The sequence below is a fragment of the Eurosta solidaginis genome, chromosome 4 (assembly GCF_040869045.1).
Source record: "Eurosta solidaginis isolate ZX-2024a chromosome 4, ASM4086904v1, whole genome shotgun sequence".
Classification (NCBI taxonomy): domain Eukaryota; kingdom Metazoa; phylum Arthropoda; class Insecta; order Diptera; family Tephritidae; genus Eurosta; species Eurosta solidaginis.
In genome coordinates this window covers 196,461,029-196,488,444 of record NC_090322.1, presented here as the reverse complement: position 1 = coordinate 196,488,444, position 27,416 = coordinate 196,461,029, and the positions used below count along the sequence as shown (strand labels likewise).

At 36.8% G+C, this 27,416-nt stretch overlaps 1 protein-coding gene across 1 annotated transcript in view; it reads right to left on the bottom strand.

Annotated features, from left to right (window-relative positions):
- Positions 1 to 17,952, bottom strand: part of Mct1 (Monocarboxylate transporter 1) — an 854,653-nt gene extending 836,701 nt beyond the window's left edge. Inside the window, exons 1-2 of the mRNA XM_067784501.1 lie at positions 17,741 to 17,952; positions 17,501 to 17,674 (exon numbers count right to left, since the gene is read on the bottom strand). The gene's annotated coding sequence lies outside the window, so the exon portion shown is untranslated. The remainder of the gene's footprint in view (positions 1 to 17,500; positions 17,675 to 17,740) is intronic.
- Positions 17,953 to 27,416: the final 9,464 nt, after the last annotated feature.

The window sequence follows — 27,416 nt, the reverse complement described above, 5'->3', positions numbered from 1 at the left end:
AAACGCGCTGCTGCAGCGAATTCACTATTGTATAGTTTTCGCTACATAACACAAACAGAAATGCTCTTCTGAAACGTGTTCTAAACGAGGGGTGCAAAAACGTGACAAACGAGTTGGATGGTAAAGTTATTGTTATATAGTAAATATTAAAATAATTGAATGTACACAGTTCAAGTCTCAGATGGTGTTTTTAGGAAAATGGTAGGTACGTAAATATTTTGAGCTTCAAGTCTTGATAAACAATTATTATTAGGTGAGGCTTATTGATCCGCTTATAATCGTCTTATCTGCGGTAAATAATGGATTCTTATCACGCTACATCACAAGTATTTACTCAAGTGTTTCAGTCTTAAAACTTGGATAGTACTTGTTTAGGTTTAGACCAAGTCCACCGCCTCTTTGAATAGATTTTAGCTAGCTGCAGTGATCTAAAACCACCTTCAGGTTCTTCATAGAACAGGCTCTTTAAATGCTGAGTCAGGCTTCTCCCTTAAGTTTCTCTGAAATCTTAGACAAATTGTTTGTTTATGAATGTTTAAAGCCGCCTTTGACAGTACAAAAAGGGGCTGCTTACATGCCGCTATGTCTGCCGGTTTACCCGAAAAACTTATACATTGAGCAACACCATCAACTAAGTCAGAATTTGGCACGTCCTTTTTGAGCTGTTCGAAACAGAAGGGGGTTTTAGAAAGGGTGCCCCTATCGTGCGGTTTCTCTAAATTGATGGAAAAAATTATACTGCCTGCAGAACTTAACCGCTCTGAAATAATATTCTATAAAAGCGTGCAATTACTGGTGTACGCTGACGTCTTTGACATCATCGGCGATAAACATCCGCGCCGTAAGTTTGACTTACTTCAAACTGGAACAACAAGTGGAAAAGATAGGTTTGCTTGTGAATGAGTACAAGACTAAGGACCTTCTGTCATATACCAAAGAGTCAGTGTATTTACGTCTTGGCAACCACGTCAGTGTTGGCAGCCCTAATTTCGAAAAAGAAAATGACTTTGTTTATATGGAAACCAGCATAAGCACAAAAAACAGCGTCAATCTAGAAAACCAGCGAAGATAATGTTCTATAAGTCACCTACCATACCAGTCTTGAAATATGGTGCAGAAGAATCGACCATTACAACTTCATGTGTGCCGGTCCTGGTGGTGTTCCAGATAGAAGTTTTTTGAAAGATTAATATACCTATACGCGCCGGCAATGGTTTGAAGCGGGGAAGATTTAATGATTTCCTGTAATTAAGGTATGCAGATATCAATATAGTCCAGCGAATTAAAACTACGCTATCTAGGTCATATTATGCGAATGAGTTCCGGCCAGAAAATGTTTCTTATGTGAACTCGCCAACGGAAGCAGAGGAAGTGGGCGGCCCCCACTCCACTGGAAAAACCAGGTGGACAACGATTTTAGTTTCCCTTCATGTTCCTAAATGGCGCCAGGTTGCACAACGAAAAAGCCATTACAAAACACTCCATACAATCGGTCCGGCTCTGCCACCATATTATAACCACATTACACCACCTGTGGAGAGAGTCGCTTAGTAGGGTTTGACGTGAATATCTGCCGAAGACGGACTAAAGTCACAATGCACCAAACCACTGAGACAAAGAAACGTTTAATCGACACTCAACTCTCGCTTATCTTGATACCAATTGATGATGTGAGTGGACTCATCATCACCTTGGTAGGGTTGGGGGCCTGTCTAACACCTCTCCTATTATATGGACCATTGCACCCGTTTGCAATGCAACCCCTAATCGAAATAATAACTCTTCCGCATTAGAATATCAATGACAGCTATCACGATGATCCTTAAGGGCCTATCCTAATTAAATAGCAACGAACCAAATTGCAAGGGCGCATCTGCTTCGCGTAGTACCAGCCTTGTAGTTGGTTGAACTTTCGCAGCAGAAACTTCTTCTGACTGAGTATTCAACTACTCCGGCCCATCGGCATGGTTGACCTGAAGGAAATAGAATGTTGTATTACCACAAGGTCTCGAGGGGGGTTGCTCTAAGCAACACCTGAATCGCATCCGTCAATACTGTGCGACACAAGCGAACAAGAACGCTAGCATCATACTCCTCTGTGCGCTCAGCACGCGTCCTGAATGTTCGATGCCATATGGCGACCATGTAAGTGGCACACGCTACGAAGGGACTACGATATAATATGCCAACGGCACGACGACTGAGGTCCCGTATGACGATATGCAACTGGCCCTTAATATTCAGCATCTTGTCGGACACAAACTCTATGTTTGGGAGGAAGTTCGTTCGCTTACGCATATTCAGCGCCAGCTATTTCGCCTGCATCGTATACCTAGATGCGAACAACACTTAAGCTATTCCGCGACAACCTGACCTTGAGAAGTATTGTGACGGTTTTGCGCACCGATATCTCTAAATCCACGGAAACAACCAGTAAGTGCTCGATTTCACGTAGTGAATCGCTGATGCACTCAATATTGGCCCGAGACTCCTTATCAAGAGAAAGGAGTCCCCATAGGCGCAGAATTTGTAAAGTGGGTTGCGCTGCCCAAGCAGGGAGTCCCTCGCCGTGTTCCATTTGTATAGACTATGGATTAATCCCCACCGAAAGCCTCGAGGCATCTCCTGCTTCACGCTTTCTCTTATTCAAATATGAAAGCTCGTCTGCCTGATTTCTCAGTTCCGGCCAGCCAAACTTCGCCTCCCGTCGATAACCCTGTTTCAGCCCAGGAACTTGAACGTCTTCTGATGTCAAGCAATATGCCAAAGAAATCAGACACCAGATACAATTCCACAATTTCTTTACAAGTATTAAAGGATATGAAGAACCTTTTTTGAGCACCAGGAGGAACAACTCCGGCCGAGAAAGTATCTCAGTCGATTCTTTTTCGCGGGTTTTTCCAAGATTTTGCGTATTGGGAAAATATGGTCGAAAGTAGATTTACCAAGTCTAAAGCCGCACTGATAAAGTCCAATCAGCCGATTCACGGTGGGCTTCAATCTTTCGCACTATATCTACACTTGACAGGAACTTATATGCGAAATTAAGAAGGCTGATTCCGTCACCCAGCGGATTAGGGGGTTAGAATATACCCGCGGTAGGTATGCCTGCGTTATGAAGCGACTAAAATACCAAATAGATTCATCGGGTTGTGTAGCGCAACCCTTTCAGGTTGCCATCGCAATATATAGCTTCTCCAAACCCAATTGTCAACGTCACCTATCTGTGACGAATCCTGTCTCTTTAACAGCCGAGGCTCTGGCGACCCCGAGCTCCTCATGCATCTAGGGGGAGGGCGTGCGGTATGGCCTAGAAGGTCGCAAGTGGTCATAACAAATCGTTCCCGAGATGGTCGGGCTTGGTACCGGAACATACCCGATCTGCATCCGGCAAAGGACCATCAACACCGATAGCACTCCCCAAGGCCTTCGGGGAGAGTCCTTAACGCTACAAGAACAACAACAACAAGACTGATTCCGCGGTAGTTGGCTCAGTTTGCAGTATTGTCTTTCTTGCGGTCTGGGCAAAGAACGCTTAAATTTCAATCGTCGGGCATGCCGTCGTCGGGCCATATTTTGCAAAGAAGCTGACGCATGCGCCTTACCAACTTCTCGCAGTCGTATTTGATGGCATTTTGTGAGTGGGTATATTTTGTGTCCAATTAGACATTTGTCGGAACCGACCAAATCGGACCACGATAGCATACATCCTTCCTTCATACAGCTGATTTTTCAGAAAAGGGTTTTTTGTAATATCTTGAGGAATTTATCAGTAAGAAGCTTCCAATTTCACCAACTGCTTTCGTATATATAACATATTGCTGCCTGAAAAAATCGCAGAGATATGTATATCATATATATAGCATATATCCCATGCAACCGATTGTTCCTTTAACGAGATTTCATAAAATTTTTACTCTGCATTCGATTAGCGCAACTTACGAGGGAATCGTTAAACCTATAGTGCGAAACTGATGATTTCCTTAGTACGTATCCTGCGAAGCCAATGAGCTACAATATGCTTCATCATATTCTTATCTGTTTTCTTGGCATTACGGGAAGCATCATAAATCTGCAGAAGATAACTTTGTTTCAAACACTATAAGTTCTATTCCGCTATTCTCCAGAACTGTCCAAACCTCCAAAGCATACGGGAGGCGTTCTTTGTTTGTCGAAGAGAACTGAATATATTATTTGCCTACTCAGTCCAAAGCAACACTTATTAAAAATGGTTTTTCGAAGCGCCTCTTCTGATGACAGCACTTAGCCTTGTTATTAAAACTTTGTAACCTTTCGGCCAAGAATCTGTGCCGCCGTGTTATATAATTTTTTGTTGGGCGTGGATGTACATATTTTTCTACATGAGAGCTTGATATAATCTCTGCTTTACAATGTGTGACTATACTTAGTACAATTTTGTATGTATTCTAACAAGTACTCTGTTTATGAAGTACCCCATCGATTATAGCACATTACAATGTGTTGGAAATTTCCCTCTGCACAGTCATTTTAGTTAGAAACCACCTCATAACTAGTATGGATCGTAGACAACTAGTAACTTTTTTGTTATCGATGGTTTTTTTACATGTATATACATCTACATTTGAGAGTAAAAAAATGCTTATCATCACTAATAGCGTTTTCTTTTCTGAAATAAATTGTTGCCTAAGTAAATGGTAAAGCCTTAATAGAGTTAATCCTACCCCAGAAAATTTAAATTTTCAACATTTATAGTGGATGCAAAGAACATAAATGACCACCCCGTGTATTAGCTGATTTTCACAAATGCGCTGTCAATGATAATAAAAATGCATTAGCATTACTTCCTTCATTTCAATTTTCTTCGCTAAAAATATGTGATTTTACGAAAATAAATTGTCACGTTCAGCAAGTTTAGCAGCGTTGCACTGCCATACCGCCATTGTATGGGTAAAAGTGTAACGCTTTTGTGTTTCGAGCACGCAACACATTTCACAAAAGAACGAAATACCCCGTAAAGGCGTTACCTGCTTTTTATAACAGAACAAAATATATTTATATCCCTTGCGTGGCGTACAAAAAGCGTAATACTTTTGCCAGAAAAGAAAACGCTATAAGATAATGTTTAGTAGACCCTTCTAGCGGCAATTATTGAAGACTCGGGGCAGGAGTTAAATAACTCGCTAAAAAACGGGTTGTGCTTAATAGTGGAAACACGCACCTCTATTGGTTATAGTGTATAACCTATAGCTGAATCGTTTGCGATGTATCATGGACACACACACTTTTCAGTCAATGAAGTGGTGAATAGTGTAGAGATAAAATGGAGAGACATATTTCAGTTGCAACTGAGTATAATGCATACATACTTTAATTAAGCAGTACCAATTTTCTGCGCAACAATTTCATAAATGTAGATAAAGTCATACACCTAGCAGTTCATATAAAGTTTTAGTGCATATGTATATACAAATAAAAAAACCACACCTAGTGTATACAAAAATAAATTGTTTACCACGAGATACGTGTTATCTCTTTGCAGATATGGGACAGAAGTAACCCAGTTTCAAATTGGTTCGAGATATCCCAGAAAACATATTGTTTGTTCATGGTGTATGAAACGACTACTAATCTCACATGAGAGATAACGTGTTCGAGCCCTGGAAACAGCAAAATCAGTGAACTCTAGAATTTTTATTTACTCATTTATTTAGTTAGTCTACTAACAAAAGCATCTTACAGATTAATAACAATTAACAATGTAAAATAATAACTAAGACTAAAAGCCTAGAATATAGTATTTAGAATCTTAGAAGAAACACTTTTCGAGATTAAATTAAATTCAATCAAGGCTAGCATAAAAGTAGCATTACGCGAATAATCAGTTCTACAATTAACGCAATAAAAAAGTAAGAAGCTACGAAGATTACGCTGAGGTGAGTTAAAAATAATTTCCTCCAAAAAAAAAAAAGAGGCTTCAATGTCGCCACTGATAATTTTCATATATAAAAATAACGTGTCATATTGTTTGTCCGCGATTTACTCCTAAACTACTGAACCGATTTTGAATTTGTTTTGCACCCCGTGTATAGTTTGATCTAACTTGAAATATAGGATAGGTTATATCTCAGTTTAATGTCGCAATATTATTTTATTGCAAATTTTTTTATATGTTTATACGTAATAATAAAATGTTACGTATACGCACAGGCACTCATATTTTCAGGTGGTGCGGATATACTTCCGTGTAATTGGTTGGTGTTTAATTAAACAACGTGCTTATCAATAAAAAATATTATCCAGGCCCGTCGAGGGGGGGAGGGATGGGGGTATTACCCCCGGACCCCGGAAAAAACGCTCCAACTAGCTAAACAATTTCATTATGGCAAAACCATACATATAGTTATTTTTTTTTAGCTGCTTTGACATTTCTACTTCTAGCGCAGTATGTTTTTGACACTCAACCAGAGAATTATAAAAACAAAATACATGAAATGCGTGTGTTTGTTTGTATGTATGTCACCCTGCCGCCACGCTGTTCTTTTGTTATTTTTGTTTATCTGCACATTTGTATGTTCATTTCATTCGCTCGTTCACAATAGTGCCCTATTTTTGAATATGCAACACTACACAACACTATCAATCAGGTCGACAATTACCTAAGCGGTTTCAGTTGAAACCTGGGTTTCAGTTGAAACCGCTTAGCCAACCCAACTCGATTAATTTCTATTGTTGCTTTCCATGCAATTCGGTAAGCTAGCTAGTGTTTTAATTGTACTAGTTAGCAACGAAATACAGCTAGTGAAGTGTGAAAAATAAAAATCTAATTTATAAAATTCCCCTGTCACGGTTTTAGAGGCTTAACTCCTCCGAAATGCCTGAACTGATTCTCATGAAATTTTGTCAGCATATTGGGTAGGTCTTAGAATCCGCCAACGTCTACCTCTTTTTTCGCTACGTGTCTAGAGTCTTGGGAGGCTAGGGTCTCGAGATATAGCCCAAAACGTGGAGAATATGTTTATACAATATGGATATCAAATGAAAGCTGTTAATGAGTGCTATAGTACAGGATAATTTTCATGCTCCTGGGATGCTTGGGTCTCGAAATATAGCCCAAAACGTGGACCCGGGTACCCCCACAATGTGTTTATACAATATGGATATCAAATGAAAACTGTTGATAAGTGCTATAGTACAGGCTAATTTTCATACACCTGGGAGGCTAGCGTCTCGAGATATAGCCCAAAACGTGGACCCGGGTACCCCTAGAATGTGTTTATACAATATGGATATCAAATGAAAGCTGTTGATGAGTGCTATATTACAGGATAATTTTCATGCTCCTGGGATGCTTGGGTCTCGAGATATAGCCCAAAACCTGGACCCGGGTACCCCTAAAATGTGTTTATACAATATGGATATCAAATGAAACCTGTTGTTGAGTGCAATAGTACAGGATAATTTGCATACACCTGGGAGGCTAGCGTCTCGATATATAGCCCAAAACGTGGACCCGGGTACCCCTAGAATGTGTTTATACAATATGGATATCAAATGAAAGCTGTTGAAGAGTGCTATAGTACAGGATAATTTTCATACAACTGGGAGGCTAGAGGCTCGAGATATAGCCCAAAACGTGGACCGGGTACCCCTAGAATGTGTTTATACAATATGGATATCAAATGAAAGCTGTTGATGAGTGCAACAGTACAGGAAAATTTGCATACAACTGGGAGGCCAGGGTCTCGAGATATAGCCCAACGCATGGACCCGGATACGCCTAGAATGTGTTTTTATATTATGGGAATCAAATTGAAGCTGTTGATGTATGCTTTAGTACAAAGTAAGTTTTACACCGCTGGGTGACTACGGTCTCGAGATATAGGCCAAAACATGGACCCGGATATGCCTAGGATGTGTTTTTATATTATAGTTATCAAATTGAAGTTGTTGATGTATGCTTTAGTACAGAGAAAGTTTTACACCGCTGGGTGACTACGGTCTCGAGATATAGGCCAAAACATGGACCCGGATACACCTAGGATGTGTTTTTATATTATGGGTATCAAATTGAAGCTGTTGATATGTTCTGTAATACAGAGTAAGTTTTACACCGCTGAGTGACTAGGGCAGGCATGCTTAACCAACGAACCGATATAATTTCGTTAATTTGACGTTCTTAACGTTAATAAACGAAACGAAATGACTTTTTTCCTTTACTAACGTTAATTATCGTAACGAAATGATATCGGTTCGTTGGTTAGGCATGCCTGGACTAGGGGGTCTCGAGATATAGGCCAAAACATGGACCCGGGTACCCTTAAAATGTGTTTATACAATATGGATATCAAATGAAAGCTGTTGCTGAGAGCTCTAAAGTTCATTGTGATATTCGATTTAGTCGCATCAACCTGGGAAAACTGAAAGATATGGATGCGAAGCCGAAATAAAGGCAAGAATTAATAATACCCAAATACCTATTTACATACTTCCAATTCGATTTGATTGAAATTTCGTATATAAATTTGCCTATATTAATATTTACAATGCTTTTTCCGGGAAGTATACCAGAGACGGACTGGGACTGGGATTAGGACTAGGACTGGGACTGAGACTGCGACTCGGAGTGGTAGTGGAAAAAAATACATACCACCCTCTGGGACTGGCAATAAGAGATGAAGAAGGAGAAAAACTTGAGAGAAGATAAAAGAGAGAAGGAGACTGAGAAAGAGATAGAATGAGACGAAGATGGAGATGAAACGAAAAATACGGAGGGAGGAGTGAACAAAAAGATTAGGAAAGAGTGTAGAGGGGTAGGGCAGAGCGAGACGGAAAAAGCTTATTAAAATGTATACAGATAGGCCAAATTTAGGGCAGAACAACGTCTGCCGGGTCTGCTAGTCTATATATATAAAAGGAAAGGCTAAAATGTGTGTTAGTTGGTCGCCGGTGTTTGAAGGGATGCGTCGGTCGATTTTGTTCAAACGTGGACCCGGATACCCCTAGAATGTGTCTATAGAATATGGATAACAAATGAAAGCTGTTGATGAGTGCTTTAGTACAGAGTAATATATTATACCGCTGGGTGCTAACGGTCTCGAGATATAGGCCAAAACGTGGACCCGGATACCCCTAGAATGTGTGGGTAGTAATCAAATAAAAGCTGTTGCTGAGAGCTCTAAAGTAATTTTCATTGTGATTTAGTCGCATTAACCTGGCAAAACTGATAAATATGCATGCGAAGCCGAAATAGAGACATGAATTAATAATACCCACATACCTATTTACATATGTCCTATTCGATTTGCCTGAAATTTGGTATATAAATTTGCCTATGTTAGTATTTACGATCCTTTTTTTCCAAGATGTAGACCAGAGACGGACTGGGACTGGGATTAGGACTAGGACTGGGACTGAGACTCGGAGTGGGACTGGGACTGGGACTGGAACAAAAGAGTGTAAGGTCATCCTAAGAATACGAGCAATATAATATAGAGGCAACCTAACCTATGGTCAATATAATACGACGGTTAGGCTGACCCTGCCTTAGTAATTAATCCTACGAAATACATCATCTCTGCACATGAACGGAATAAAAATCAATTGGCAACCCTTACTCATGGTCAGCGACAAAAGAGCAGTTTAGATTTGAACAACGCGCCGTGAACAACGTCGGTTCGGCAACGGGAAGAGAAATCATTCTAATACTCATTTTACTTTTCATTAAATGAATCCATTTAATCAATTTCATTTAACCGCACATATTTTAATATATTTAACTTTAAACTTTAATAAACATGAATTGTTAGTTATAATATGCTTATGTGCATAAATCGGCAGCGCTTTTATTTAATCGGAATCCAGAAATCCTGACAACCCGAAAGATCTTGAATAAAGACTCTTTCAAGAGATAGACTGAGAGATAGATAGAATGAGATGAAGATGGAGATAGGTGAAGCTAAAAAGACGGAGGGAGAAGTGAATAAAGGGATTAGGAAAAAGCGAAGAGGGCGAGGGCAGAGTTTGACGGAAAAAGCTTTTTAAAATATATCCAGATAGGCCAAATTTAGGCCAGAACAACGTCTGCCAGATCTGTTAGTATTATATACAAAAGATAGCGAGCGAACCGTTCGTCCGGCTTCCAAAGTTTTTAAATTTATCAAAAGCAGGCGAGGTTCATAAGATGGAATTGGTTCAATAAAATTCAAAGAATGTAAATCATATTTAAGAAAAACCTTTTGAACCTGTTCAATCCTATTAACGTAGTTTTTGTGACTTGGCCTCCATATAAAAGCAACATTTCCAAGTTCGAACGAACAAATGAAGTGTATAAAAACTTGAGAGTATAAGGGTCACAAAAATGTGAGCTATTCCGCCGCACAAATCCAAATACCGAGTAAGCTGTTGAAACAATGTGACTAATATGTCTATTGAAAGAAAAGTTACTAGAAAAAATTACACCAAGATCTTTAATTTCATCCAAACTATGTAATAGGGAATGGGAAATGTGATAAGATGTCGGCAAGAAATTACGAGTTTTCGCATATTTTTTGATATTTAAAGAAAGCCGATAATTAAAGCACCATGCTTCTAAGCTGCCAATGTCTTTCTGTAGATTAACAGCATCATCCGCTTTTGAATTTTCGGAAATATTTTTAAATCATCGGCACAGAGTAAGAACTCTGCAAAATTGAAGCAGCTGCTCACATCATTAATAAGCAAAACAAACAGTAACGGGCGTAGTATACTTCCTTGAGGAACCCCAGAGCAGGCGAAGAATGGCTCAGAAGAAGTGCCGTCAACTTCTACCACACAGTTTCTGTTACATAAATAAGACTCAAAACGTTTAAAAATTCTGAATGAAGTCTTAAGCGAGATAGCTTACAAATCAATAAAGAATGGGAAACTTTAGCGAGAGCTTTTGAGAAATCAGTGGAAGTGCAATCAACTTGAAGTCCCGAAGGGAAAGATGCAATACAATACTCACTGAATAATGCAAGATTCGAAACCACAGATCGGTTTTAGACAAAGCCATGCTGGTTTGGCGAAATCAGACTCTTACATACAAAGTACATTTTATCCTTAACGAAAGCTTTGAAATGGGTCTATAATTACAGACATCATTCTTACAGCCTCCTTTATTATAGAATTTGCAGGCCTCTGGATAGTTTTCAAGAACTTGGTCTTTTTCGGACTAGACTTATGGCAGTAAAAGAAATGCCGGATAACATATGCAAGCAAACTTACGGCTGATATTTAGAAGATAATGAACAACAAAAATGACAAGTTATGTTATCTTATGTACTTATATTACATACATATATGCATAGGAGCAACTATCGCCGTCACTTAAGCATTCAAATTATATGCTGATGAAGAGGGTTTTCCGCTGATTCAAGCGAAATTTTGTGTGACGTAAAGCTAATTAAATTATTTAAAGTGAAATACAAATTCGCTTTTTAAGCAAATTAATTTGGTACTGGAGTTATATAAAAAAAAAAATTAATAAAATAAATAAATACCGGAGTTATATACGGACGAATTTAAGCGAAATTACCAACAACAGTTGCTACTTTCGGTTGAGTAGGCATGTGTGCACGTCATGCATCGAGTAGAAGCTCAATATGCTGCTGGTTTTTCCATTCGGAAGATATCTTTTCAAGACTGGAATATGACAGCAGTTGGGAACCAAGGTGTAGGCATCAGTAATCGCTACGAAGAGATTAGTGTGAATCGTTTTATTATGGAAGAACCAAATTTGATGAAAAAACTATTCAGTGCACAGCGTTATCTATGTCTCGATCAGAGTACGTTATGTGACTTTGCCCTAATTCTCAACAGTCATATTTCATTGTTTTTCTAGTAGTGACAAGATTATTCGACAAGCATTTTCTCTTTGCCTATTAACATGCCCGTTATCAGACCTCTTTGGTGAATATTTTTGAGGCTTTTAGTTTGCAATGTTAGGTATCTTGAGAACAAATATATCTCAAAGTCGGCAGTGTGTGGCATGATAAGAAAAAGTGTACCATTAAGTATGTTGTGTAAGGGTTTGGGTTAATTATTCTCACGGTAGGCAGGACTCCAATGACATGCCAATATTAAAATGGCGTGTAAAGGCGGGGCTTCTGGGATAAGACAGAACCATGCGCTTTGACATTTAAAATATAATTAATTTCCCTATTTTGCTTTTGAGTCTTTATTCGTCTGGTCATGTTTTCATATTAATAATGTTTCTTGGTCAGTCTACTACATATTTCGACGAAAAAGACATTTTTTTAGCCCATTCAAGCAAGTCGCTCTTGCCAGCTAGTTGAGAAAAAGCAATTAAAATAGCATTGTAGCATGTTATAATTTGATTGAGACCCAGCTTTGATTTTTCTGAAAAAGTATCGTAACAAGGCCTTTTTTTTGGTGTATGATGATAAAAGAAAATACTTTCATTGCTTGCCCTTCGCACTTTCATTGCTTCTCTTCTCATCACCCACCAGGATGTGTTACCCAGCGTGTACTTGGACAATATCGGTATTCGGTACCGAAGATGTCGAAAAATGGAAAAAGTGCAATAATTCTCTGACGAGTAAAGTAATGAAACTTGAGTTGTTTTTATGACAAGAAATAGGGATTTTTAAAAATGTTTAAAATGAGCGTTACACGGCCCAAATTCGGAAGAAGGAAACTTGCATGTTTTTTAGATGTGAAACAAAATCAGTTGATGATGAAGATGTTGAAGATGTCGTGTTAAAAGTTGCCATGGGGTTGTCTTTGCCAATGTACATAACTATTGACACTGTACATAACTATTTAATTTACTATTATAACTATTTAATTTAATTAGATTTACATACGTCACACAAAATTTCGCTTGAATCAGCGGAAAAACTTCTTAATCAGCATATCATAATATAAATTGTTAAGCGATCACGATAGTTGCTCCTATGCGTATATGTATGTAATGGAAGTACATAAGATTACAAAACTTGTAATTTTTGTTGCTCATTATATTCTAAATATCAGCCGTAAGTTTGCTTGCATATGTTATCCGGCATTCCTTTTACTGCCATAAGTCTAGTCCGAAAAAGACCAAATTCTTGAAATATATCCAGAGGCCTACGAATTCTATAATAAAGGAGGCTGTAAGAATGATGTCTGTAATTATAGACCCATTTCAAAGCTTTCTACGGTTTCGAAACTTTTTAAACTATCGTTAAGGATAAAATGAACTTTGTATGTAAGAGTTTGATTTCGCCAAACCAGCATGGCTTTGTCTCAAACCGATCTACGGTTTCGAATCTTGCATTATTCAGTGAGTATTGTATTGCATCTTTCCCTTCGGGACTTCAAGTTGATTGCACTTGCACTGATTTCTCAAAAGCTTTCGTTAAAGTTTCAAATTCTTTATTGATTTGTAAGCTATCTCGTTTAGGATTTCATGTAACAGAAAATGTGTGGTAGCAGTTGACGGCACTTATTCTGAGCCAATCTTCGCCTGCTCTGGCGTTCCTCAAGGAAGTATACTACGCCCGTTACTGTTTGTTTTGCTTATTAATGATGTAAGCAGCTGCTTCAATTTTGCAGAGTTCTTACTCTGTGCCGATGATTTAAAGCTATTTTCGAAAATTTCAAAACCCGATGATGCTGTTAAGCTTCCCAAGGCAGTCGCTTACCAAGGCAATCGGTTCTATGTACCGGAGCTTTTCGGGATTTTTCCCGACCAAGGACTGTCATTTCAGTGTAACCCCATTTAATTTGTTGACTGCTACAACAACAACAACATTATGAATATTAACAAACTCTCTTAGAGGACCCGCCCACTTTAAAAGAAAACGATATAGAACAAGTAAGGAAGGCTAAGTTCGGTTGTAACCGAACATTACATACTCAGCTGAGAGCTTGTCCGCGTTGGTTTCGTAGGGTTTCGTAGATGGTTTATAAGTGGTTTTTAATTCCATATCACACACATTTCGGATATATCGACCAAACTGTAAACCAAGGGTGACGTTTTTTGGAACGGTTTTCTTTCATCCTTTGTCAAATAAAGGAAAATCACCATGTACGAAAATGAACCTCGGGTAAACTTGGAATGTGTTTGTATGACATGGGTATCAAATGAAAGTTGTTGATGAGTATCTTAAAAGTGAGTGGGCCTTAGTTCTATAGGTGGACGCCTTTTCGAAATATCGCCATAAAGTGGACCAGGGGTGACTCTAGAATGTGTTTGTACGATATGAGCATCAAATTAAGGGTACTAATGAGGCTTTTAAAAGGGAGTAGCCCTCAGTTGTATATGTGAAGGCGTTTTCGAGATATCGGCCAAAATGTGGACCAGGCTGACCCAGAACATCATCTGTCGGGTACCGCTAATTTATTTATATATGTAATACCACGAACAGTATTCCTGCCATGATTCCAAGGGCTTTTTATTTTGCTCTGCAGAACTTTTTCATTTTCTTCTACTTAATATGCTAGGTGTCACACCCATTTTAAAAAGTTTATTTTTAAGTCGTTTTTTCGTCTTTGGTATAGAATTATGACATTTTCTTCATTTTTCGAAATTTTCGATATCGGCAAAATGCGCCAGGATCGGATTTCGCCCGTTTTTAATGCCAAGATAAAGTGAGTGCAGATAAGTACGTGAACTAAGTTTAGTAAAGATATGTCGATTTTTGCTCAACTTATCGTGTTAACGACCGAGCGAAAGGACAGACGGCCGGCTGTGTATAAAAACTGGGCGTGGCTTCAACCGATTTCGCCCATTTTCACTGAAAACAGTTATCGTCATAGAATCTATGCCCCTACCAAATTTCACAAGGATTGGTAAATTTTTGTTCGACTCATAGCATTAAAAGTATTCTAGACAAATTAATGAAAAAGGGCGGAACCACGCCCATTTTGAATTTTTATTTTATTTTTGTATTTTGTTGCACCATATTATTACTGTAGTTGAATTTTGACATAATTTACTTATATACTGTAAAGATGTTAAATTTTTTGTTAAAATTTAACTTTACAATTTTTTTTTAATTGGACGTGTTTGTCATCCGATTTTTCTAATTTTTATTTTGAACACTAGAACACATATAGTAATAGGAGTAACGTTCCTGCCAAATTTCATCATGATATTTTCAACGACTGCAAATTACAGCTTGCAAAACTTCTAAATTACCCTCTTTTAAACGTGAGCGGTGCCACGCCCATTGTCTAAAATTTTACTAATTTTCTATTCTATCGATATCGAAATTTCGAAAAATATGACAAATGTGACAGTTTATTGCCAAACACCGATCAAGTTATGAAATGATACGTGGCCTGGAAAATGGGCGTGGCGCCGCGCACATCTAGAATGAGAAAACTTAAAAGTTTTGCAAGCCGTAAAGCCGTTGAATATATCATATTGAAATTTGCCATTAAGATTGTCTCTGTTATCAGGTATACACTTATTGAAAATTAACAAGTAAGGACGGGACTGTCTTCGGCTGTGCCGAAGACTTTATACCTTTCATGAATGGGGCTGAACAATAATCTTATCCCGTTCGTAATCTCCAAATAATCGGATGTATAAGATAAGAAATATATAGTGAACAGATGTGCATACCTAAACGATTTTTAAGATAAATATAAAATAAAAAATTGCAAAAAACCCCCTTATCTGAACTATTTGTTGTATGGGATATATATTATATATAGCTCCGATCGAAATGATTTTTACAGCAAATCTTCTATGATATATTAGAATATATGTCACCAAGTTTCACGTTTTTATATCGGAAACTAAGGGAGAAATGGCCAAAAATCTTTCTATCTGAACGATCGGTTGTATGGGATATATATTATATATAGCTCCGATCGAAATGGTTTTTTCATGAAATCTTCTATGATATATTAGAATATATATCACCGAGTTTCACGTTTATACTTTCTAAATTAAGGGAGAAATAGCCAAAAATCTTTCTATCTGAACGATCGGTTGTATGGGATATATATTATATATACCTCCGATCGAAACGATTTTTACAGGAAATCTTCTATGATATATTAGAATATATATCAGCGAGTTTCACGTTTATACTTCCTAAATTAAGGGAGAAATGGCCAAAAATCTTTCTATCTGAACGATCGGTTGTATGGGATATAACTATATATAGCTCCGATCAAAGTGATTTTTTATGATATATGTATACTTTCTAAATTGCGGCAGAAATGACCAAAATCGTCTTATCTGAACGACCGGTTGTATGGGAAATATATGTTATAGTGGTCCGATCCTACCGGATCCGACAAATGTCTAATATAATACAAAAATACATCCTTGTGCCAAATTTCATTGAGATATCTCAAAATTTGAGGGACTAGTTTGCGTTCAAACTGACAGACGGATAGACGGACAGACGGACATGGCTATATCAACTCAGCTCGTCGCCCTGATGAATTCGGTATACTTAACGGTGAGTCTATCTTCTATATTTCTCAACGTTACAAACATCGACCAAAATTAATATACCATTTCATGTTCACGAAAGGCATAAAAACGAGAAATAGCAATTTCGTAAAATTTTGGAAAATGGGCCGGGAACTGCCCACATTTAAAGGAGAATTAAAAATGTTTGAAGCCGTAAATCAAAAGTCATTGAAGATACCGTTTTGATTGTTTGCATAGAAGTTGTTCTTAGCACCATACATAAACTTTATCAAAGTTAGCAAAATCGGTTTGCGACCACGCCCAGTAAAAATATGTGACCCGTTCTATGAAAAGGTGGCTTATGACTCAAAAAAGAAATTGCGAGAAACAGCAGTTAAAGATAAACAATGCATTTCTTCAGTTTCTTAGTAGTAGTAATTTTTTTGAGCCATAAGCCACCTTTTCAAAGCCGGGTCACATATATTGTAGCAGAGTACGAAAATATAAACATGTTTTCAAATCGGTGTGTCCCCGTCAATTTTTTAGATAATCACTCTATAATACCATTATTGCCATATAAACGAACAAAAATCTACCAATCATAACGAAATTTGGTATAGGGATAATTTTTAAACAAATCGCATTATCGAAATGTAATACAATTTTGGAAATTGGACGTGGCACCACCGAAATTAAGAAGCAGATACTTTTAAAGTTTTGCGAGCCCTAAGTTTTTCCACAAGTTTATCCACACTTCCTCACATCACTCTTATTATAGGACATGTTTTCAAACATTTTATTGTCAACTGATGTAATGCAAATTTAAATTTTTTGATATATTTGAGTCTCATATTGTACTCAATGATTAACAAAAAATACCGGAATAAGATGTCCTATATCCTTATTTCATAAATTTGGGTCACTGAAGATGCTCTGATATTAGAATATAAAGTGAATCAGTACGAAATAAATCTGTATTCGAAGTTGATATTTGAAATTATCCGGAGAATTCGACTATTTAAAATGACAAAACTAATATTTCGTTTTGCCCAAAATCTAAAATCTTGCGTTATTTCTGCTTAAAATAAAATGTGCGATGACAAATAATTGGGCTCTACTTACCTTCTTTACTGTCTATGCAGTTGATTGATGAGCATAGTCTAAAGAATTGATGATAATAACCTACGTTGCGGCGAGCACCTGCTAAATCTCTTCGTTTCAATGCAATTTTCTCTATGCCATGAGTTAGAATGGTCCCGTGTAGAATCTGGTAAGCAGCTGGTTGTTGAGCAGCGTCTACAGAAGTAAAGATCATTACCTATTGTGCGAAATCTTTATTAACTTCACTAAAATGCGGCCTACCTGCAGACGATCATTATTCGTTAAGGTTGGATTTAGTTCAACTGTATTCCAACTGTCCATGCTAGCCCGTTTCGAGATATTGCTGAAAACTCCAGAAATTGCCAAAAATACTCCTTTACCAGATTTCCTATATTGCAGGGATTTCGCAATATTTATGATCACTCTGGTGTAGTTCTACAAAACTGTCTCTACTGCAAGCATTTTCTGTTGATGGGAATAATTTTTCGCTCATATTCGACCATATATTGACGCCTGAGCGAAATATCACCCTATTTTGGCTGCTTGTTCGAAAACATTGATTTTCAGCTAAGTAAATCAGAATTCGTTTGCAGGTCACTGTACATAAAATTTTGTTTCAATAACGTTTTATCTCAGCTCAAAATGTATTGAGATATTGCCGGGATACTAAGAAGGGCACAAACCTCGAATTCCCAATTAGATTGGGTGAGATTAAGAGAAGCCGAGAATTGCCCATGATCATCTAAGTGGGAAAGGTGTGGACCCAAGCGCGAGCCAGCAACTGTGAAACATCATACGCAGGTCTTACCACCTTAGACTAATAAACTTGCTCCTATTATTAAAAAGAGGCGATTCTATAATTATGCCGTGTATTCTGACTGGAAAATGCATTCTGGCGTCACATGCTTTTAAATAAGGCTTAGTCAGTGAAAGCGGATGGAGGAAATGCTGGTTGGAGGAGGAAATGTTTGAGCGCGTTTTAAGCTCTTGCTCTGCGCTTGCCAGGCTAAGACTTCAGTTATAAAAAGTGATACAGCTATCAGATCTAGAAGCAAGCAGCATAGGTCCTAGAAAGCTTTTAGTACTTGCCAAGAGCACGGAGTTATTTTATAACATAGGTCCTGGTTTTTAATATAGTTTTTCAACTTGGTCGGTAAAAATAACTTCTGGTAACACTATGAACTAATTCGGCCTATGTGAAGCTCTCACGCACCGGCCATTTCTACCTAACCTTAATCTGATGCTAAGATGTGTGGATTTTGAAAGCAATTGTGAAATTGAGTGGTCTTCAAACCCATTCTGGTGTACTTAGTTCATATGATTGCCGAGATGCATCGCTTGCAAACTGCAGTCGAAATAAAGTGGTATTCTACTCTGCAGTCGATGCACACAGCTATTAATGCCTCTAGAATTTTGAATAAAAAATGTTCGTTGGCATCCAGATGACTGCTTTTTTGTGCCTTTGTGTAGACGACTTGGTCCATTCTCTATAAGTAGGCAACGTAATTCAATTTTATTAAATTATGAAATTACCTGCCATTTTTAAAAATGAACATAGAAGGAAGTTTCCGGCGAGCTTTTTAACATAGAAGGAAATCCCTGCAGACCTTTTGCTGCTCATAAAATTTTTGTATTGGTCTCCGACGCCGATACTGTTCGCCTCGCTGGCGGTCTTATCTATATTAAAAAATAAATATTTAAAATCGTTATCAATTTTGTTGTAACAATAGCTTACTGTTGATTATTTTATTTGGTTAAAACATTTCTTACGTCTTATGTTTGACTTATAGCTTTCCAGAGCGAAGTCGATGTAAAAGTGGATTTACATAGAAGCTTTGTCATGAGATAACAATAAAATGTCTTGCATTTTCAAAGCTTTGAAGCGACCAAAGCGTGTATGCAAATCTGTATTTTGGCCACAATTTTTTTTAAACAAATAGTAACATGAAATGAGAAGTAAAAAGATTTCTACGTTTTTAAAAACCAACCAATTTCACGCAAGGATATCCGTACCACCTGGAAAGACCGGTACCATGGCATATACGTAACATTTCTTAGATTGGTAAAAGGGAAAGTCACATATGTATATACAAACATACAAGTGAAGCTAATATAAGCGTTTCAAAAACGGAATTTTATGTTCTTAAATATGCGAGTGAATAGGAGAAGCCCTTCCAAAATAAATTCCCCTAAAACTCATGCATTGGAGGTTTTCTGAACTAAGACTTCTCTGAAGAATTAAGACTTCTGTGACGAAAGACTTTACGTAATGCATTTTCTTAGGTGGAAGATTTAAAAATTTATTGAAATATATTGATTCTCAGAAAATAATTTGAAAGTTGCATTAGGCTGCTGGATGTGTAAGCATATAGGTGTACGTCTAGAGCAATAATTTCTTTAAGTTAACTAGATCACGCCCAGAGGCTGAAGGTACCAAACGATTTCGCGATTTTTGACAATAGCTCCGTCGGCTTCCAATCGGAAACAAACAATATCGACAAGTTATTGTATTATTATCGGTTTATTATTGATAGCGAATTATCATCCAGCTTTCGATTTGTTAAAAGCTTGTCATTGTCTTCTTGTTGGTTTCTTAACGGCTTATTATCGTATGGTTATATGTGCTTCGTCTATTACGCATTGAAGTCTTGAAGGTATGTGTTTCATAACAAACCGATGAGCCCACGTTAACAAATCGATAACATGCCAATAATAATAGGGTCACAATCCCTAAATAAATCGATAACTTTTCGGTGGCAAATCAATACATTTCTCTATAACAAAAGCGATAACTTTTCTAAAACATAGCCATAACAAATTGAAAAATAAAATAATCCATATTCGCCAATTTGTAGGAAAAATTAAAAAAGAGCACTATGGAAGAGGTCGGCCTAAAATCTCTTCGGAAGTTATCGCGCCTCATATTTATTTATTTATTTAAAGTTTTCTAAATTTTAACCTCCTTATAGATGAGAAGAACAAAGGGTTTATAAAGCTTTTTAAAATGACATTTCCAAATAATTTCCTACTATGGGAGCTTAATGATACTATCTATTGTTTCATGAATAATAATGAAAATTTGAAATCATGTGAACAAACAGTTTCTGCTCTACCGAAATAACAAATACAATATAATTATTGATATTGCAGCGAAATGCTATTGGTCCACGTTTGGCAAATATTTTGCTAGTTTACTTTTTCAAAAGACAATTTCCTTATAATTTTTGGTTTATATATTTGCACAACTGAATGGAGTATCAAAACGTTCAGCGTATTTTTTTTTTTTTTTGAATAAATAGAGAAAAGTAAACAGACTCCACTAATTAGTTCTATCTGTTTCCAAACCGATAACGTGTTCTATCTAAGTTAAGTGGGTTGACGTAATCAAGATTTTATGTTAAGTGTAAATGAGACGTTAATTTCATTTAGATTTAAACGTCTATTCATCTGTCACATATTCGTGAAATTTAATGAGCTTTGGGCGGCTTCTATAAGAATATAGATATTAAGTTTACATCGCTACATACAAAACAACCGTATATTCTACACACTACCCGTAACGATATTCGGACCGGGGTCTAGAGAGCGTGTACTTGTATACAAGAGTATAAACGTAGCACATAATTGTATAAAGGTATCGGGATAGATATAGACTTCCTGATATCAAAATTATCAGCATCGAAAAAGATTTCGATTCAGCCATAACCGTCCGCCCGTTAACACGATAACTTGAGTTACAATGAGATATCTTTACGAAATTTAGGTTATCCTGACTCACAATAGTATTGTGTAATGAAAATGGGCGAAATCGCGTGATAGTCACGCCCACCCTTCCGACATCGAAAATTTCGAGAAATGGAAAAAGTTTTGGATATTTTAGCAAAAGGACATCAATTTGTTTTCCGAAACTTACATATATATTATTTACAGAGCTGTTACCGATTTCTTATCCAAATATTGGCGACAGGATTATCATTATGACACAAAATGAGAAATTTAGGACAATTGTGTTAAATGAGCGTGCTGCCGCCCACCTAGAGTGAGGTAAATTTAAGTTTTGCAGAAAAGAGAAGTAATTTTCTTAAAAATAAATTTTTATCTTTAGCTGTGACAAAATTTTCTTAAAAATAGATAAATTTGTATTGAAACACGTATATTTATTTTCACATTTATATTTTAAAAAAACATACCCAAAACTTGAAGCTTTCGAGATGTTTTATGAACTTTGGTAACATAACGGTTGCTCGTAACGGCATAAACGAATTAAGATAAAAAAGTAAAGAAGGCTAAGTTCGGGTTTAACCGAACAATACATACTCAGCTGACAGCGTAGCGGCGTTAGTTTCGTAGGGTTTCGTAGATGGGTTATAAGTGGTTTTTAATTCAATATCACATACATTTGGGAAATTTCGACCAAATTCTAGACCAAGAGTGGTATTTTTTGAAACGATTTTCCTTCATCCTTTGTCAAATGAAGGAAAACCACCATGTAGGGAAATGAGCATCGGTTAACCCTGGAATGTGTTTGTATGACATGGGTATCAAATTAAAGGTGATACAGAGTATTTTAAAAGGGAATGGGCGTTAGTTCTATAGGTGGACGCCTTTTCGAGATATCGCCATAAAGGTGGACTAGGGGTGACTGCATAATGTGTTTGTACGATATGGCTTTGTCTCTTGCTGGCTTTGCAATGGGCTCGCCCATGGAAAGTGCGGGGGACTGATGGCTAGAGTTGTTGACACTGTCAATGATGGGGAGAAGGGAGTATGTTGGTCATGCATTAAATGCAGATCAACTGAAATTGACCTATTTAAATTGTTTAGACAAAATCGAAATGCGTTTTCTGAAATTGCTAAAGAGTTTTCCATAATCATGGAAAGTTCAATCAATACGACAGCGTGTTCAAGTCTTTCAAGTGTTTGGATGAGTTACCGCATTGTTTAAATAGAAATAAAGACAAACGCCATAATAAACAAAAAACGCTCTGAAGATTCACCTAAGCTTTGAATCTTAATCCTGCTCAGAACATTAATATTCGGCTAGTGGAGCTCATAGACTTGGATTCCTCTAATCCGCAAGCTGTGGTTTCATCCACTTCTAAGGCCGCGGAAAAAACCTTAGAGTCTCAAACTGTAACTTCTGAAACTGTAACTTCTCAATCTGTGACTTCTTATTCAGAAGCACCGGCTAAGAAGCTGGTTGTAGTCCCGCTCAAAAAATCGATTTTTGTATCTCTCTTTGACAAAGACACTTCCGTTGAGGATATCAAGTCTTATGTCACTTCGAAAATTAAGGCTGACGGCATGATTTTAAGAAAATTTAAATTTAATTACGAAAGAAACATTTATTCATTTAGAATTGATGTCTACTCAAAAGATTTTGATAAACTTTCGGACAGCGCATTTTGGCCGTCAGGGGCCAAGTTGTGCATAAGACTATTGAGATTACTCAAAATGTAGCAAAAATTCCTCCTCAAAGTTCCGATCCAAAAAATTTTATTTAACATCTTGCTTAAGCATTTACTATCAAAAATTTAGACGCTTAAATACTAAATTAACTGACTTATATTTGAAAACCATTCACTGTAACTATATATTATTGCTTTTACCGAAACAGGATTTCAGGAATTCGGGATCGACGCACAGGGTCTCGAGATATAGGCCAAAACGTGGACCCGGGTACCCCTAGAATGTATTTATAGAATATGGATATCAAATGAAAGCTGTTGATGAGTGCTTTAGTAGAGGGTAATTTTCATACCCCTGCGTGACTAGGGTCTCCAGATATAGGCCAAAACGTGGACCCGGGTACCCCTAGAATGTATTTATAGGTTTACACCGCTGGGTGACTAGGGTCTCGAGATATAGGCCAAAACATGGACCCCGTAGAATGTGTGTGTATTACGGATGTCAAATTGCTGAGAGCTTTACAGTAATTTTCATTGTGATATTCGATTTAGTCGCATCAACCTGGCAAAACTGATAAATATGCTTGCGAAGCCGAAATAAAGACATGAATTAATAATACCCATATACCTATTTACATACGTCCTATTCGATTTGCCTGAAATTTGGTATATATATTTGCCTATACTAGTATTTACGATGCTTTTTTCCGGGAAGTAGACCAGAGACGGACTGAGATTAGGACTAGGACTGGGATTGAGACTGATACTGACACTCGGAGTAGGACTGGGACTGAGACTCGGAATGGTACTGGAACAAAATACATACCACCCTCTGGGACTGGCAATAAGATAGAAGAATAATGAGAAAAACTTGAGAAAAGAGAAAAGAGAGAAGGAGACTGAGAAAGAGATAGAATGAGACGAAGATGGAGATAGATGAAGCGAAAAATACGGAGGAAGGAATGAATACACAGTGTAGAAAGAAAAAGTGTATAGGGGCGAGGCCAGAGTAATACGGAAAAAGCTTATTAAAATGTATACAGATAGACCAAATTTAGGGCAGAACAACGTCTGCCGGGTCTGCTAGTCTACGTATATATAAACAAACAATTACTCGGAAATGTTAAAAAAAGTATAGCAACATGTTTTCTCAAAGCCACGTTCATTTCATTTCCCTACATGCGTAAATAAATTCCGTTTGTTTATCTAATTAAAAATTTCCATTGTAGTTATTAATTAAATAAGGTCCTTAGGCTCCTATATTAACCAAAAATTTCCACAAGCTATAATTGATCGAGGCGGCCGCCATGGTCTTCCTTTAACTCCCGAGCAGAGTAACATCAAAAATAAAAAAAGGTTTTTTTAATTAGAAAAAAAGTTTGTCTAATCGGCGTCGCCTCTCGGAAGTGTTTAGCACACACTCCGAATGTATTTCTGCCATGAAAAGATCCTCAGTGGAAAGACATCTGCCTTGCAGATGCCGTTCGGAGTCGTCGTAAAATCAAACTGTCGTCGCGTCAATTTTTAGGAAAAATTGAAAGAAGCACGACGCAAATTGGAAGATAAGCTCGGCCTTATTTATATATTTTATACTAACCTTTACTTTTTCACATTATTTATTTATACATTTAAATATAGTAATCTTTGAAATACAATGTTTCTTACAGACTACATAACGAATTAAATATATTTACAAAATAATTGCTTAGGTTAAAAATTCATTTAATTGTAATTTGAATTTAGAGTTTTCTATTGAGAAATCTCTATTCAAGGAATTTGAGAACACATTAAACTCTCGTAAGGTTCTTATGAGAGGAGCATAATATGCATAGTTAGTCCTCACGCATTCAATAAAAAACAAATAATAACTTCTTAGGTTCCTCTGTGGAACCATGAACTTGGAGTCAAAAATTACTACTAAATTTCGAATTTTAGACCGCGTAGCCAGTTTAGATCCATTAATATCATACGATGTAGGAATTAAGGAACGAGATTCCTTAAAAGCTATGTGAAAATATTATTGAGTTGCAGGTGGTTTATTCTGCACCAGCTGGCTACATTGTCAAGATCATTTTGAAGACTATGTGCATCAGAAATACACGAAACTTTTGAAAAGATTTTCAGATCATCCGCATACAAAAGGAACTCAGAGGATAAAAAACGGGAAGATATGTATATCATTAATAAAAATAATAAAAAGGAGGGGACCCAGGATGTTGCCCTGAGGAACGTCTGAGGAGGCAATGAAGGGATCGGACGAATTAAGACTTCTGTGATGAAAGATTTTATTTAATGGATTTTCTTAGGTGGAAGATTTAAAAATATATTGATTCTCAGAAAAAAATTTGAAAGTTGCATTAGGCTGCTGGATGTGTAAGCATATAGGTGTACGTCTAGGGTAATAATTTCTTTAAGTTAACTAGATCACGCCCAGAGACTGAAGATAAACCACACACAGAGGTAAGTTTACCAGAAACAAACGATTTCGGTATTTTTGACAATAGCTCCGCCGGCTTCCAATCGGAAACAAACGATAACGACAAGTTATTGTATTATTATAGGTTTATTATTGATAGCGAATTATTATCATCGAGCTTTCGATTTGTTAAAAGCTTGTCATTGTCTTCTTGTTGGTTTCTTAACGGCTTATTATCGTATGGTTATATGTGCGTCGTCTATTACGCATTGAAGTCTTGAAGGTATGTGTTTCATAACAAACCGATGAGTCCACGTTAACAAATCGATAACATGCCGATAATAATAGGGTCACAATCCCTGAAGAAATCGATAACTTTTCGGTGGCAAATCAATACATTTCTTTATAACAAAACCGATAACTTTTCCAAAACATGGCCATAACAAATTGTAAAATAAAATAATCCATATTCGCCAATTTGTAGGAAAAATTAAAAAAGAGCACTATGGAAGAGAAGGTCGGCCTAAAATCTCTTCGGAAGTTATCGCGCCTCACATTTATTTATTTATTTATAGTTTTATAAATTTTAACCTCCTTATAGATGAGAAAAACAAAGGGTTTTTATAAAGCTTTTCAAATAACATTTCCATATAAATTTCCTACTATAAGCGCTTAATTAACTTATCTATTGTTTCATGAATAATAATGAAAATTTGAAATCATGTGAACAAACAGTTTCTGCTCTACCGAAATAACAAATACAATATAATTATTGATATTGCAGCGAAATGCTATTGGTCCACGTTTGGCAAATATTTTGCTATTTTGCTTTTTCAAAAGAAAATTTCCTTATAATTTTTGGTTTATATATTTGCACAACTGAATGGAGTATCAAAACGTTCAGCGTATTTTTAATGAATAAATAGAGAAAAGCAAACAGACTCCACTAATTAGTTCTATCTGTTTCCAAACTGATAACGTGTTCTATCTAAGTTAAGTGGGTTGACGTAATCAATATTTTGTCTTAAGTATAAATGTGACGTTAATTTCCTATAGATTTAAACGTCTATTCATCTGTCACATTATTTTAAAAAAAAATTATTTTTCTTGATTTAGAGAAGGATTTCTATGACGCAAAATAAAACCCATTTCTTCTCATTTTTCGTCTTTTTTTTTTAATGAACTTATTCTACAAATTACATCTAATTCCTCCAAGCGCAGTATAGGCGTGCTTGTACAGTGAATTCAGAATTTAGTTATTACATGCCGAAATAAGCCACTGTCAACTCGATACCATCGATCAAAAATTGGCTGCCTATGTATATATTCCACTAAATACTAAAATAGGTTTCCCTGTAGAGCTTTTACGGTATAACTAAATTGCCGTATTTGTACGATTACGAGTTGCTCGAGACAAAAGTTTGCAGACGAGTTTATTCGCTTTGGCAGATGACCCAATAGTCAAGCTCGCATTTACGAATAAGAATACCTGTTACAAGTAAGAATACATCATACAAGTATTTAGGAGACGAGGCTCTGGCGAACCCACGCCCTTTATCATAAGGGATGGGGGTTCGGGATGACAGAAGGTTCAACGTGAACATACATACATACATACATACGTTCGGGAGATAGTCGGGGTAATACATTAATGATTATTTTTACCGGAACGTGCCGGCTATATGTCAGGCAAAGGACCATCAACATCGATAACACTCTCCAAAACCTTTGGGGAGTGTCTTTATCGGTACAAGAAGAAAAAGCTTAATTTTTGACCGCACCTTTATCTGGCTACACGAAGTTTGTGGAATGTAACTTGAGATATTCATTTCTAAAAAAAATTCCTTGTGAGTTTTTTCTCGTCTCCCATTTCCAGTATTCTAAATAAAAAATCCTTGGGAATTTTTTCACCTCTCACATTGTTCTTATTCTGTACAATGTTAGAAAAAGCGAAAACCGTTTCAAAGGGAAAAGTAGGTATTATGAATGCGATTGAAAGGCAGATTTGTCTGACATTTTTAAGAAGTTTTTTCAATCGTTAAATTAAAGGAAACCCATCAAAATAGTTATAAAGTAAGTTGTTTCTTTTACGAAAAACAGTTATTTGTACAAA